The sequence below is a fragment of the Brachycentrus maculatus genome, unplaced genomic scaffold, assembly GCF_059751285.1.
Source record: "Brachycentrus maculatus isolate JH-2025_06_01 unplaced genomic scaffold, ASM5975128v1 h1tg000087l, whole genome shotgun sequence".
Taxonomy (NCBI): domain Eukaryota; kingdom Metazoa; phylum Arthropoda; class Insecta; order Trichoptera; family Brachycentridae; genus Brachycentrus; species Brachycentrus maculatus.
Window position 1 is genome coordinate 261433 of NW_028280841.1, and position 17195 is coordinate 278627.

The window sequence follows — 17195 nt, forward strand, 5'->3', positions numbered from 1 at the left end:
TCATAAATCAAAAAACTTGATTTTTCAGGAGAACGTTTTTAAAGTTAAAAAATATAATACAATGTATTAAAAATAAATAACAAGCCACTTATTAAACTTTTTACTGTGCAACAGATCTTTTTGGGTAAAACCTGAATATTTTTTCTCCATTTGAAAAATATTTATGTATTTAAAAAATAATTAAACAATACATTTTCTTCAAAATGCAAAAACCACACTTTCTGCCGTATATCGGGTAAATATTATGTTAAAAATATGCCTCTTTTGCTGGGATATAGTACATTTTCTGGACATTAAAAAGATGACAAAGTAAAAAAGTAAAAAGCTAGCGATCATGTGCTAAATGAAAAAGGAACTTAAATCTGTCTCTTTTATAAATAATCTAAGCAAATTTTTAAATTTACACGAACTTAGGGAATTAACATCTAACAAATAGTCTTTGTGGAATAAGTTGGATGATGAAATAAGGGAAGGGGAGATGAGGATGTTATTATTCACCCTATAAAAACTTTATGAAAATAAATAGAAGAGTGTTAATAAAACAAGCCTATGACGGTCGTAAGCCCTGTAAATACACAGACTTCCATATTCTTCTTCATCTACGTTGATATGTCGAAAATAATGTAAAAAATAACTCCTTGTTGGAGAATCTTGTTTGATCTTGTGAACAAGTATTTGGACACATTCAAAATGTTGTAAATAAATTATCTGGTCAAATTATAGGCTTAAATAATAAAAATGAAAATGATATTTTCTGGCGTTTCTCATGTGTGTGATTATAATCCAGGATTCGGACCATACATACATACTAATAAAAGAGTTTCTGCTCAATAAAAAGCTTCTTTTCATCTCACCAATTGATGTCTCTAGTGAAGTTCTAGTGATTCAAGAATAATGTTTCGAAATTGGTTCATATATATAGTACTTCCAAGAATTTGAGTAGTGTGGTTGTCAATAACGGGTAGAATTGGTGAATGTTACACGTGTGTAAAGTGATCACTTAAATGCTAGACGTCAGCCCCGTAAATGCCCAGACTTCCATATTCTTCTTCATCTTTGATGAGATGTCAAAAAATAATACAAAAATCCATTTGATATCATCCAGTCTGGTCACGACTCGACTATGTGGTCCTTTTTCTGAGACACGATTTCAGATAAGGCATGGTCTAATGAAAGCCAACATTTCTCGAACAACAAATTACGATGATAAAAACAAAACCGTAAAATGGATAATTAATTATTTACGACGGAACACGCTTCTCCAATCCGAGATAGGAATCGTATGTTATTTGTGTTAACTAGAAATAAATTCAATTAACCTTGTGTAACTGGATCTATTTTAGTGGAGGCGATAAGAAAAGCAATGAAAATAATGTGTACCGTGGTGGACTGGGGTGAATTGTGAAGTGATCCACGATAATTTTGGATAATTTTTGGATATACATTGTAACCTATCATAATTCGTTCCAGAATCTTACTCGTTAAGCGAAATGTATATTTTAAGTTTTGCTAATCAATTACCACTATTTGTGAAATACTTATACTATGAAATATAAGTTTTACTTTACTAAGTAAAACTTATATTAAAAATGGATAGATTTTATTAAATGTGACTGCCGAATCAATTAATGAAATATTTTTTCTTATGACTGGGATGGAAGTCCCGACTCACAAGTGAATGTCGTGAAAAGGGAGTTGCTCCTTACTCTGTAACTTGTCATGTGAAATGTTGCTCGTTAAGAGAACAATTTAATTAAAAACTTTCTCGCTATGCGAATTATTCGTTATGAGAGGTGTTTGTTATGAGAGTTTCCACTGTAGTGCCATTTTTGTATAATACTACCTCAAGGGCGCTTCTATGTCGGGGAAGACAACGAAGAAGACAATGGTATGAGCATGTGAAGAGAATTGGACCATCCAGACTCCCCCACATTGCACTGCAGGCCAACTCCCGGGCAGACCACCAAAGAGATGGATTGACAGCTGGGAATCGACATCGCAGGAGGCTAACCCCTCTTAAAAACAGGCCACATAGCCTATACCAAGCAGAAGAAAAAGGGCGCTTTACTGTGATTTAATTTGGGAAAAGGAGATTTCTGAAATGATTTAGCAAAAACGCGCTTTTTTTCTTCTAAAGATCATGTCAGTCTTACTGTTTACAGTGGAATAGCATCGGTCCCGCAATATCAAAGGTACGCTCGCCAAATTTAATGCGCTGGCAAGATCACTTTACCCATAGCAGTTGTTGTAGCCGATCGAAGCGTGAGACGTCTATTAACTAATTTATCTGGAATACACAGCTCTTTTAGATACTTTGGAGCCGTTTTATGTATTGATTTAAACATTAGTGGACAGAGTTTATACTCTACCAAACTCTTCTTGAAAGTGCAGTTCATGGGATAATTTTATACTATATTCTTCTCATGTCCAGTTTGAACGTAGTATGTGATTTATGTTTATTTTTTTAATGTTCATTGGCTCTTCATGTTTGCAGCATCTGGCAATATGGGCCTCTTGTGATAACTTTTTCTAAGTGGCATAATCCGACCGTTTTAAGCTTTGAGTGGTTTTATTTTTAGCGTGGCAATTCACATATTCGTGTTTAATTTTTTTTCTAATAATGGGTTAGCTTGCAATTTATAATGAAAAAGTTCACATGTTTTGAGTATATCTTGAGTTTATTTTCAATATCTTGAATGTCACCAAAGCTTCTTCACGATATGTTGAGTGTCTCCAAACCATATTTACTATAAAGTGGTGTTCAAAGCAAATTCACAATATTTTGATTGGACCTCAATATTTTGAGTGTGTTTAAAGTGTTTAAAGAAAAGTTTTTGTCCGCCTCCGTAGTGTAATGGTCAGCACGCTTGGCTACCGTTCTGGAGGTCCCGGGTTCGATTCCCAAGGGGGGTAAAATAAATATAAGTGATTTTTTTCACTGTCATATTTATTCAATATTACCCTGGACTGGTACCTGAAGCGGAGGTCTGATCACCTTTCCTTCATGTGTAAACGATCAAGATAACACTGCGTTTATATGATGCAGTGCCCTATGCACCATTGGGGTGCGGATAAGGGTTTTATTATTTTATTATTATTAAAGAATATTCACAGTATTTTTAGTGCGCCCAAAAAAAATCACGATATTTTGAGCGTGTCCTAAAGAATTTAAAAATATTTTGACTGTTCAAATAATTTTAACAGTATTTATGTGGGTCTAAAACAATTTCGCAATATTTTGAGTGTGTCTTATTTATAATATATTTTGTACATTGAAAGCATTACTTAGTGGTGTGGTAATATAACACACTCCTTATCATTCATCGTTCACTTTGTATGATACCACTTTTAAAGTGGTATTACACAAAGTGAACGATGAATGATAAGGACAGTGTTATTCGCAATATTTTGACTGTGCCCAAAGCATATTCACAATACGGCTGTCCAAACTTAAAACACAGGGGACAATTTTTTTGTAGTACGTTTTTTTTTGCATTTTTGGACTAAGTAGAATCTACTTAGTCCAAAAATGCAAAAAAAATACTACAAAAATAATGTCCCTTACTGTGTTTTGAGTTTGGACAGCCGAATACGTTGAATGTGGCCAAAACTAATTGACAATATTTTGAGTTTGCGTTATGTACACAATTATTAGTATTTTTTGTACACAAAGGTTTTGTTTAGTTTATGTTAAGATGTAATAATTAATGCAAAACGAATCAGGGATGGGCTATTGAATCCGAAAACCGAATGTGATTCATTATTTGTACCTGTATTTGTGTGTTCATGTTTTTTTTTTTTTAATAATGTTTAAGTGAGAGATTAGAATTTTGGTCGCGTTCGCTCTTCGTGACTTGGCGTCCATTTGACGATAACTACATTTTTGTTTTCAATCCTTCACGCTATTTGTTTATCGAAACGTTTTAGAAATTGTCGCTTCATCTTGCATTGACATTATTACTTCGTTTATTCTCAAAATAGCTTCGATTATTCTCAAATTAGCTTCGTTTATTCTCTTTCTTATGGATCATCAGTTCGCGGTATAGAATTAGCTGTTTCAAAGGCAGGAATCACGAGTTCATTGATCTTGTCCAGTGGGAATATTATCTTTGGATTATTTATTTTACACTTTTTGGCAACGATGACTCACTGGAGTCAGCATACATTATGCTCGCGTTATTAATATGACTAGCTGACTAATAAACCATCACGCCGCTTCCCCGCAGGGGCAGGCAGAGAGAATACAACGCCACATCACCCCGTCTGCAAACATTCCTCGCCTCTTTCAAATTTATGCATCTCGTCTTACATATTGACCAAATATTTCGCCTCCTGATCTGACCGCTTGGACGTATTTGTAATACTTGATCATGACAAGGTTTTCTCGGTCTTCCCCTGCTTCTGTCACAAAACCACATTCGCCTCATAAATTTGTTTTACTATTCTTTCTTCACTCTTTCAATTTACATGCCCAAACCATCTCAACTCACCTTTCTTAATTTTATCGATAAAGTTTATTTCAGCCTCGTATTATTTTCTTATGTCACCATTCAACCGTGAATCATTTTGCCGCACAGAGATCGCATTTCGACTGCTACACGAATCCTATGACACTGTAATGTGGAGTAAGTATACTTATGTATATGTAGGAGTTCAAAAATTGGTGTGGTTGTCAATCATTGGTAAAATGTGAATGCTACACGTGTGTAAAGTGATGAGTTAAACCAGCCGATGACAGGTTGTTAACCCTGTAAATACCCAGATTTCCATATTTTTATTCATCTATGTTGAGATGTCAAAAATAAGTATTCTATTGTATGGAATTATTAAATTGGCTTTTGTTATTGTTAGGTCTAACTGTTTTTTTAATATTTTTTATGTATAAGCTGTCAACAAAAAAACTTACAATCTCAGTTAGTCAATTACACCACGGATGTTAATTTTTTTATTATTTTATTTCAAAACATATTACATACATAAGTCATATATATATAATATTCCCGATGAGTAATTTCTATTTCTCTTTTTGGGACATGGGATTAAGGTTAAAAAGACTGGAACACAAATTATGAAGTTACAAAAAAGATTTTTTTTAAATAACCTAAACTAATACATGGCAAAATATAAAAACAATAATTTTTCATTTCAACACTCATTTCAATAACTCAATTTATCGCATTACTTCTACTCACTCCCAGAGTACAATACTCTAAGTGCACACTGCACCCATTTCCTCGTACTTCCTCCATTACCGTTTTCTAATCTCGTTCGAACCTTTCTGTAATTAGGAAGAGCGGTTATTTATCATTCCTCGTCCTGGCATTATTGTCCTCGGCTGGTCGTAAAAGTGGCCGGCTTTGTGTCGTCTTCCTCCATTGTTTCCGGTGACGTCACGGAGCGTCCCATCTGCGAGATCAGCCAGAGTTACAGCACGGTACCAGAAATGGGCGTTCGCTTGTTTCCATTATCGGTTTCTCCCCGAATTACTTCCTGACATGGGACATATCGCTCACTCCTTTCAAGAACGTCATAAATAATAAATCGACAATTTTCAGTTGTGCATGTTTTCGGAATGCCCAGAAAATGTACTATATCCCAGCAAAAGAAGAATATATTTAACTTAATATTTACCCGCTACAGGGCAGAAAATGTTGTTTTTGCTTTTTGAAGAAAAGGTATCGTTTAATTATGTTTTAAATATACTAAATATTTTTCAAATGGAAAAAAACCTTCAGGTTTTACCTAAAGAGATCTGTTGCACAGTAAAAAGTTCAATAAGTGGCTTGATATTTATTTTCAATACATTGTGTAATATTTTTAAACTTTATTTTTGACGTTCTTGAAAGGAGTGAGCGATATTCCCACCGCAAGTCAGACAAGATATCCTTTATAAATTATGAAAGAAAAACACTTGTTTTTTACCACTTGAGTTTATTTTATTATGACGACTAAACTATGTATATGTTTACATTTAGACCTGAAGACGGTAGCATAGCTTATGAAACTAGTCGTCATAATAAAATAAACTCAAATGGTATAAAACAAGTGTTTTTCTTTTACAATTTCATCATGTCGTACCACAAAGTGGATGCCGAAACAATAAATCCCTTATAAATAATTTTAATTTGCATTTTTATCTTGACTATTACCTCTTTTGTTATCCGCCTACATACGTATCTTCGTCATACTAAAATTGGTTTACATAAACCCAGTTAACCGAGTACCAAAACTCATCATGGGAGTGAGCACAAGGTCGGCTTTTTCTTTAAACCCAGTTAACTTTTTTTTTTTTGACATCTCATCAAAGATGAAGAAGAATATGGAAGTCTGGGCATTTACGGGGCTGACGACCGTCATAGGCTGGTTTAAGTGATCACTTTACACACGTGTAACATTCACCAATTCTACCCATTATTGACAACCACACTACTAAAATTCTTGGAAGTTCTATATATATGAACCAATTTAGAAACCTTGTTCTTGAATCACTACAACTTCACTAGAGACATCTATTGGTGAGATGTAAAGAAGCTTTTTACTAAGCAGAAACTCTTATATTAGTATATGAGGTCCGAATCCTGGATTATAATCACACACATGAGATACGCCAGAAAATAACATTTTCATTTTATTTTCATTTTTGATGAGATGTCAAAAAAATATGAAAATAACTCCTGTAATTGGAGATAATCCAGATTTTGTGAACAAGTATTTGGACACACTCAAAATGTTGCAGTTAACATTTAATGTAATTTACCTAGTTTTTTCTTTAATCGCCTTCTTTGTATTGAAAAAAATAAGTTTTTCTTCGAAATAAATATATGGCTTTGAAAAGAAGAGTTATTGAAAGGTAAGGAGTTCAATAAAATGTTAAAAATATTTTTTCAATATACATATATTCTTTAAAACAATCAAAACCAATATACATATATTCTGACAATGAAAGAAATTTAAATTGACGCGGACGATATAAAATGGGATCAAAATAATGATGACAGAAAATAATCGATACTATTTTTGCATAATAGTGACGCAGTAAAGCAAACATGACAAGATTTAGGCGTTTAAGACTTGTTTTTTTTATATTTATTATGAAGTTAAAGGTGCAAAAATGCACAAAAATATGCACACCGCCTCCCATACCGTTTTGAAAAGAATAGGGTATTATCACTCGGGAGGAATATCTAATTTAACATACTGAACTGTAAGGCTCATTTTCTGTTTATAACAGCTGATATAATAAATATTTTTATTCATCATTTTCTTTTGCAAAATTGTTTTCGTATGATCGTTGTTTTTGTATGTTGGTATCGAATTACGTCACAGAAACGAATCCACACTACTACTATTACAGCTCTATAAAGCAGAAACATGAAGGGATACGCCCCATAACACACCCGATGACGTAAAATGTGATTGACGTATGTATAGCGGTGTCCGTTTTTCGTTTTATTAAAATATCTAAATTTCAAACCCTCATATCTCCCTTACTTCTCTGCAGATTTCAATAAGAATGCTACCGATAGTCTTGTGATTTTCCATATTAATTTATTAGCCGATAATAACATATCACGAGAATAATCCATTGCCGAGGACCGAGCTATGTGGAAAGTGAAACCAATCAAGATGTAATAATTGAGAAAATTGACGAATAATCTCATTTCAACATCTAATGCATTCCGCGAATTGCATGGTTTTATGACCACATTGTTCGGCAGAGTTTTGAGTCAATTATGTAAAATTAGAAATAAATAATAATAATGGAATGAACAAGTAAAGAAGTGGCTTCTCGATATGGGACAAAAGAGTTGCATAAAATTGGTCACCCCATTGAGATGGAGACAGCTAGCAGCGGACAGTTATTGTTGCAATATGTATTTTATTCCTATATTTTTTTATAATTTTGTTTATATCAATTTATTTTGTTTTGTGTTGTATTGCTTGCATTATCTACATATATATTCATCAAAAAATATGATATTGTAAAAAAATATATTACAGTATTGTACAAAGCATTGTTCCGACCCTTTGGTAGCCGCGGTGTATTAGTTGGTGTGCCGCGGAAAAAAGTGTACTTTTGTGAAAATAACACAATTGCTCCAAATTTTGATTGCCTGTGCTCAGTTGAGTAGGCTCACATTTCGCATTAAACACCATATCGCTCACTCCTTTAAAAAAAAACTAACTAACCATCACGCCGCTTCCCCGCAGGGGTAGGCAGAGAGAATAGAGCGCCACACCACTCTGTCCTTGCAAACATTCTTCGCCTCTTCCACGTTCATGCATCTCCTCATACATACCCGCCGATTGTTACGACTCCTAACCTGACCACTTTCAAGTATTTGGCATACCTGATCGTGCCATGTTTTTCTCGGTCTTCCTCTGCTTCTTTTCCCACTAACATTCGCCCCATAAATTTGTTTTACCGTTCTTTCCTCACTCATTCGTTCTACATGTCCAAACCATCTCAACACACCTTTCTTAATTTTAATTAATTTTCTTTTTTAATTTAGTGTGTTTTGCCACTCCTTTCAAGAACGTCATAAATCAAAAATCGTCAATTTTCAGTTGTGCATGTTTTCGGAATGCCCAGAAAATGTACTATATCCCAGCAAAAGAGGCATATTTGTAACTTAATATTTACCCGCTACAGGCCAGAAAGTGTTGTTTTTGCATTTTGAAGAAAAGGTATTGTTTGATTATTTTTTAAAATATACTAAATATTCTGCAAATGGAGAAAAAACATTCAGGTTTTACCTAAAAAGATCTGTTGCACAGTAAAAAGTTCAATAAGTGGCTTGATATTTATTTTTAATACATTGTATTATATTTTTAAACTTTAAAAACGTTCTCCTGAAAAATCAAGTTTTTATGATTTATGACGTTCTTGAAAGGAGTGAGCGATATGTTAAATATGTTTGCGCATTATATTTATTTTGATAATAAATCAATTTTTTTCTTTTGTCTTGAAAGTTTGCCTTGAACAGAAAAAGTTTGCGGAATACTGGTATAAAGTATTGTAAAGAAATAATAAATAATAATAATGTTTCTCTTGTAATTCCGGCTGAGCAATTATTATTAGCAGAGTCTCTTACATGGACGCACTTTGTATTCAAATTTCACACCTCCAATAATAAAGAGTGCGGAATTAATCACGGTCGCGTAATGGGCTCCACGCGCTGGTGCATGGTGGTCGAGTCGGATGCCATTCTTCCATAATTATTTTCTTTCTACGGTTGCTGTGTGGCGTTGATATTCCTTTTACCCGCACGGATAAGGAAATTCCTCCATATCATTCATTGTATTCACCTATTAATAAATTCATACCGTGTACTCACTCATTCACCTTTGATCCGGCTCGAAGGATTAAAATTAAGTTTTTATCCATGTATTTTTTTTTGTCCGCCTCCGTAGTGTAATGGTCAGCACGCTCGGCTACCGCGCTGGAGGTCCCGGGTTCGATTCCCAAGGGGGGTAAAATAAATATAAGTGATTTTTTCACTGTAATATTTATTCAATATTACCCTGGACTGGTACCAGAAGCGGAGGGCTGATCACCTTTCCTTCATGTGTAAACGATCAAGATAACACTGCTTTTATATGACGCAGTGCCCTATGCACCATTGGGGTGCGGATAAGGGTTTAATTTTTTTTTTTTAATTATGACACTTATTCACTTCATATAGTATCAATAGTTCAAAAGTAAGTTGTCCGCCTCCGTGGTGTAATGGTTAGCGTGTTTAGCTACCGTGCTGGAGGTCCCGGGTTCGATTCCCAGAGGGGGGGGGTGAAGATAAATAATGGTAATTTTTACACTCTAATATTTATTTAATATTACCCTGGACTGGTCCCTGCAGCGCAGGACTGATCACATTGCCTTCATGTAAGTAACGTCAAGGTAACACTGCGTCTATGCGATGCAGGGCCCTATGCACCATTGGGTTCGGATAAGGGTTAGAAGAAGTAGAAGATGTCAAAGAGTAATTATAGTTACAGTTGGTTGCAATAATTTTGTACGAGTATTTTGATTTTACCTCAAGAAACAGGTCGGCTGTCCAAATTTAAAACACAGTAAGAGACATTTTTTGTATTACGTTTTTTTTGCATTTATGGACTAAGTAGACTCTACTTAGTCCAAAAATGCAAAAAAAAACGTACTACAAAAAAAAATGTCCCCTACTGTGTTTTAAATTTGGACAGCCGAGGTAAGCATAAGCAGTGTTTAAGTTACACTATTACTAGTACGAGTGTGGAACCCCGGGGAGCTTACTACTATGGTATGCTCCTTTTCCTACTTACTATTTCTTCTCCATTTCCTTTCCCGTATAAGAATATTGTCCTTTACCCTCAGCTCCTTTACTTGCGTTGTATTTCACTCATAAAGGCAAGAAATCGGAGCGGGTGCCTTATAACTTTTTTATATATAATTAATAATAGTTTACACCGCATCAATCCTGTGTTAAACCAATTGGAGTTTTTTATTTATCGTTTAATTAAATAATTAAATTAAATTAAATAAAATTAAATAATTAAATATAAATAAGTATGTATCATTGAAACCAATGTTAACATAATCTATTTTTGTCCTTCGAACCGGATTTTGAAAAATAAACTTAGCAAATTAATTTTTCACTCACAGTGGAAATTCAATTTTGATGAGAACTAAATTAAGAAACGTATCTCAAATATGCAAAGCAGTGGTTCTTAACTGTGTTGGATGTACCGAAACCCACCAGTTTCATGTGATTTTTTCAAATTCAAAACATAGGTAGAACAAAATCATTAGAAACAAAGAACATAACCATAATAACAAGATTTTCACACAAAAAAATAATATTTACTACAAATCAGTGTGACTTCTGCTGTTGCCTTTCAGAGACCAGTTCATGTATGCGCGGCTTTACCTTGGCAAGTGCCACTCTCGTGTCATTTTCGCGTCAAACTGTGTTCCAATTCTTCGTTATTATATCCAGCATCCTCGAAAAGGATTGCTCGCAAAGATATTGAAAGCTATCCTACCACATTCCCAGATCTGATACAGAAGCATCTAGGCTTCCTGACAGAACTTCTGTTGCAAAGCATTTTTTCAAAACTAAGTTGCGAAGTTTAATGAAATTGTGAAACAAAACAAATCTGTATCCCGATTTTACTATGAATATACATTTTAAAGCTTTCAATATCCCTGTCACTGCCTATCAAAATAAATACAAGTTTGTAAATCCACCACCAATTTTATAGAAGTACCCAGCAAAGATATGTAACAAACGGTATGAAAATCTCAAGAGCTTTCTTAGCAATAACAGGGTACGTTACCATTTGTTTACACCAAAACGTTGAGACCTCCGCCGAACCCGGGGAGTGACTCACCGAACCCAGGTTAAGAACCACTGACGTAAAGGGACTCCCAGATATTCTAGTTAGCGTCTCGATCTGAGATACTCGTATAAACAATAAACTCTGGGTATATGGATCATCAATCCATCCAACTTGTCCGTCCGCCGTCACGCTTCCGCGGTTTTGATAATATTCTCCCACGGGCATTTACATGGCTGTAACTTGCATCGCGGGACTAATTTTAACCGCCGATTTGACCGTACTCGAGTCTATTGCGCAAACCGCTTCCGTGGATTCGAGCAGAGTTTGATAAATGCCGAGTTAATGGTGTTTGCTCGGCGGTCAAGGTTGGTCGAATCGCCTAACTACGCGTGTCTCGTTGGAGGGACAAAGAGCGTTAGACTCGGGGGTATGAATGCGAAACTGCCACTGTCCACCAGAACGGACGAATTAGTCAACAATGAATTCATCTTCTTCTTACTCTCCCATGCGAGTACGTCGACTACGGGTTCGTGCATTGCCGTCTATAGTTTGCAGGGTATTTTCATATCCAAACCAATGATAGTTTTATCATTTTTATTAGATTTGCTCTTCGGGAACTTCGTATTTTATTGATGTCGTAGATATTAAAAAGACTTTCGCATTTTTTAAGGATTAATATTAGGGTTGTCCGTTCTGTCTTTGCTAATAGTCTTCGCGTCTTCCACGTTCATGCATCTATCTTCATACCGATTATTTCGATTCCTGACCATGACTACACTCAAATATTTGAAAAACTAGATCATGCCAAGTTTTCTTTTGCCTTCCTTTGAGCCTATTTCGGAAAGCGTTCGCCTCGTAACTTTGTTTTGCTGTTCTTTCCTTACTCATTTGTTCCACCTGCCCGAACGATCTCAACACATAATTCTATATGATAAAAAATAATGAAAGACATTCGTACCATGAATCAAGTTAGGACACAATATGCCGAACCCTCTTCTAGTAGAACGGAAGGTCTGTTGACGAAAGTCAACAGTCCGGCTTCTCCTGAGGAGTTTTACGTGGTTTATCTAAAAAAAACAACATTCTTGCCTATTATTTTCTTATTTTACCATTCGAATCAACCATGCATCGTTTTACCGCAGATTCGTGCAAGGAGAATACTTTTTTTTGACATCTCATCAAAGATGAAGAAGAATATGGATGTCTGGGCATTTACGGGACTGACCACCGTCATAGGCTGGTTTAAGTGATCACTTTACCCACGTGTAACATTCACCAATTCTACCCATTATTGACAACCACACTAGGTACTCAAATTCTTGGAAGTTCTATATATATGAACCAATTTTGAAACATTGTTCTTGAATCACTAGAACTTCACTAGAGACATCTATTGGTGAGATGTAATAATATGAAAATAAGTTGAGTAATGCAGCCCTAGTTTTCATCGACCGTTTAGTGTCCCTTCGAACAGCTGTTGCGACAACTCTCGGATAAGTCCAGTTTGATTGGCCTTTCGTCATCGCATTTACCCAATTAAGAATGCAAACGATTGTTATTTTTAATTACTTTCGTTCACGCTCGTGTCACGTTGGCGTATGCCGTCCGGAGGTCATGTGTTCGGTTCCCGGTGTCGGAATGGGGATAACATATGCGCCCGAAGGAATTATATATTCCATATGTATAGCCTAGATATTTACATACGTAGATATTTTAATGTAAACAGATATGGTAGGTGACTCATGTGTGAATCATGACTTTAATGATTTGGGACCCACGGGAAGTCGAAACATTTTCAAAAGATAAAAACGTTTTTCTGTCATTTAGATAGGAATATGAAAGTTGGTCGTAAGCCCTGTAAATACATAAACTTTGATATTCTTAACACTCTCCTTATCATTCATCGTTCACTTTGTTATAATACCACTTTAAAAAACACTACTTCACGACTACTCCGGTTATGGGAATAATCATTTTATCATCAGGTCAAATGTAGACTGAAGTGCAATTGTTATGGTCTGCTATCCATAAAAAAAGTATTAAAATAGTATTGTAGTCATGAAGTATGTACTATTTTTTAAAGTGGTATTACACGAAGTGAACGATGAATGATAAGCAGAGCGTTATATTAGGTTAACAATGCTTTTAACATACAAAATATTTTATATTCTTCTTCATCTATGTTGGTATACCATGCTGAGATGTCAAAAAAGCTCTTAATATTGATTGCTTTCAATATTATTTGTAAGTTTTTAACTAACATTTTTTTGTGGAACTGCATTTTATAGAATAAAATAACAACTGTGTAGTTTTTCCCACATGTAGTTTGTTCTCGTGTGGGAAAAACTACATAGTTGTTATTTTATTCTATGATATTAATTGACTTTTAAAAGTTAACAGCAAAATGTAACATATCGCTCACTCCTTTCAAGAACGTCATGAATCAAAAAACTTGATTTTTCAGGAGAACGTTTTTTAAGTTAAAAAATATAACACAATGTATTAAAAATAAATATCAAGCCACTTATTGAACTTTTTACTGTGCAACAGATCTTTTTAAGTAAAACCTGAAGGTTTTTTTCTCCATTTGAAAAATATTTAGTTTATTTAAAAAAATAATTAAACAATACCTTTTCTTCAAAATGCAAAAAGAACACTTTCTGCCCTGTAGCGGGTAATTATTAAGTTAAAATTATGCCGCTTTTGCTGGGATGTAGTACATTTTCTAGGCATTCCGAAAATATGCACAACTGAAAATTGACGATTTTTGATTTATGACGTTCTTGAAAGGAGTGAGCGATATATGCAATCCATTGATGCATTTTCCCATTAATACGTTAAGCGTTTTAAAAATGTATTAATACTCGTCTTATCGCCTTGATCATATCCATAATTACATATTCTGGGATATTAAGAACGCCATAATGTAGATTTATCTCTGGATGAAGATAAATCAGTTAGTCTCTTGTGGGAAAGGGGGAAGGAAGGGGAAGAGTGGTGCCATGTGGCTAATCGCTCAGTCTAAAAGTTTTTTGTAATTACCAGTTGTACTCACTCGTACAAAATGATAATCTTTGAGGTACGCGAATACAATGTTAGACACACAAAAAACATAACTAACTAACTAACTATTATCTTTTGACATCTCATCAACGATGAAGAAGAATATGGAAGTCTGGGCATTTACGGGGCTGACGACCGTCATAGGCTGGTTTAAGTGATCACTTTACATACTTGCATACATTCACCAACTCTACCCATTATTGACAACCACGCCACACAAATTCTTGGAAGTTCTATATATATGAACCAATTTGGAAACATTGCTCTTGAATCACTAGAACTTCACTAGAGACATCTATTGGTGAGATGAAAAGAAGCCTTTTTAACCTCAATAAAAGGCCAGATTGCAGCCAGTTTTTACCCCCACAGCGGCTATGCCGTCGGACTATCTTTTTTGAGGTCTTCCGACGCCTCATTTATTCTCCCAAGATTTTAGGATGCCAGCTTGTGATTTTTCACTCTAATATTTATTCAATGTTACTCTGGACTGGTGCCTGAAGCGGAGGGATAATCACCTTTTCTTCATGTGTTAATGATCAAGATAACACTGCCTTTATATGATGCAGTGCCCTATGCACCATCGGGTGCGGATAAGGGTTTTAATAATATTAATAATATTGTGGGGTCTTGTCTTGCAACATGTCCTGCCCATTGCCACTTGAGTCTTGCTACGCGATCGATGATATCCACAGGGGTAGATAGAGAGAATAGAACGCCACACCAATCTGTCTTTGCACAAAATCTTCGAATCTTCCACATTCACACATCCATGAATGTGGAAGATTCGATTCAGTGGGCCTTTAACATTATAAACATGTTCATTCCTTTGTGTTTTCAAAAAAGATAAAACCGGCTACGAATCCTTATGTTCATTCAACGCGAGGTTGCTATATTTGTATGGACACGGGAGTCGTGTTCGACGCACAGAACGTGTTAACACGTCATCAAAAAATTAATTTTAATGGTCTTATCATCCGAGCGAGTTATGAACAGAGGAGGAAATTAAATTACGTCTAAAATTACTTCATCACTATCCCTCGATTAATTAGCTAAACGATTGAAGATTAGATGGTGTGTTCGACGCTTTTATTGGTCAGGCGTTTAGTTTAATGAATTCAACACAACACTTTATTATTCCTTATTCTTCTTCATCTATGTTGAGATGTCAGAAAAATGTAACAAATAAGTCATAAGTGGAGAAAACCCACATTTCGCATACTCCTTTCAACGTCATAAATCAAAAAACTTGATTTTTCAGGAGAACGTTTTTTAAGTTTAAAATATAATAAAATATATAAACATTGTATTAAAAATAAATATTTTATTTTTTAAGTTTAAAATATATTACAATGTATGTATTAATTTTAAATCAAACACAGATTTTTTGAGTCTACTAAGTTGTATTTTATTTACAAAAACACATAAAAAATTATATTGTGACAATTGTTTCGCCTTGTTATGGCATTATTATATAATGCCCTAACAAGGCGAAACAATTGTCACAATATAATTTTTTATGTGTTTTAGTTAATAAAATACAACTTAGTAGACTCAAAAAATATGTGTTTGATTTAAAATTAATATATAAATTAAAATGGAGTTCTACAAATTAAACGCCAAATCAATAAATAAATATATTACAATGTATTCAAAATAAATATCAAGCCACTTATTGAACTTTTTACTGTGCAACAGATCTTTTAAGGTAAAACCTGAAGATTTTTTCTCCATTTGAAAAATATTTAGAATATTTAAAAAAATAATTAAATAATACCTTTTCTTCAAAATGCAAAAACAACACTTTCTGCCCTGTAGCGGGTAAATATTAAGTTAAAAATATGCCGCTTTTGCTGGGATATAGTACATTTTATGGGCATTCCGAAAACATGCACAACTGAAAATAGACAATTTTTTATTTATTTCGTTCTTGAAAGCAGTGAGCGATCTGTGAACAAGTACGTAAGAGATGGGGTTTTCGATGCTTTTATTGGTCAGGCGTTTGGCTGAATGAATTCAGCATTACACTTTATTATTCTTTATTCTTCTTCATCTATGTTGAGATGTCAAAAAAATCTACATACAGAGTTGTTTTATTGCATAATATTTGTAATATAGTGGTTTTATACAATAGCTTCCCAACCTATTTCGGCCATTGCGGCCAGGAATTCTCCCGCGCCCGGCATATATCGGCATAACGTGTCCTCTTCCCGAGAATGTGGATGAGTGCTCTCGCAAATACCACCGTCACTGGGAAGTGGGTCACGTGATCACCCCCTCCTCCTCCGCCGATATTATTCGCCAAACACAATAAACCAGCCCCTAGGCAAGCTGTAAAAGTTTAACGTCCGAGATATACCGACACAATACGCTTGATTAATTAATTTCTACGTTTTCTGACCATTTGGGTTATTATTATTTTTCTAAACTTTCTTGTACAGGATGGTTTACAAATTAACATGCTGGTTGCATTTTCAATACATTTGGAAGTATGGCTGATTGTGGCGCCATCTGTTGATATTTTTTTGTAGAAATACTTATATATGTGTATGTGTATGTATATTTATAAATATATTCTTATTTTTAACCTTCTTACCTAGAAAAAAATCCTTTAACCACTTACATTAATTCCTCTCCTTTCCTTCTCCTTCCTGCAATATATATTTTTATACCATACCCTTTTTTTTAATCTCTTAATGTTTTTAATAGTTATTATAACATAAATATGGAATTGTTTAATTGGCTTTATTTTTATTAATGTAACTATTTTTGTTAATGTAACTATTGTTTATTATATACTTTTTTAAATGTAAAGCTGT

The 17195-nt window shown here is 34.4% G+C and overlaps 1 protein-coding gene across 2 annotated transcripts in view; it reads left to right on the plus strand.

Annotated features, from left to right (window-relative positions):
* The window catches only part of Myo81F (unconventional myosin 81F), a 115528-nt gene that overhangs the window by 36574 nt on the left and 61759 nt on the right, over positions 1-17195 (plus strand). The window lies entirely within an intron of this gene.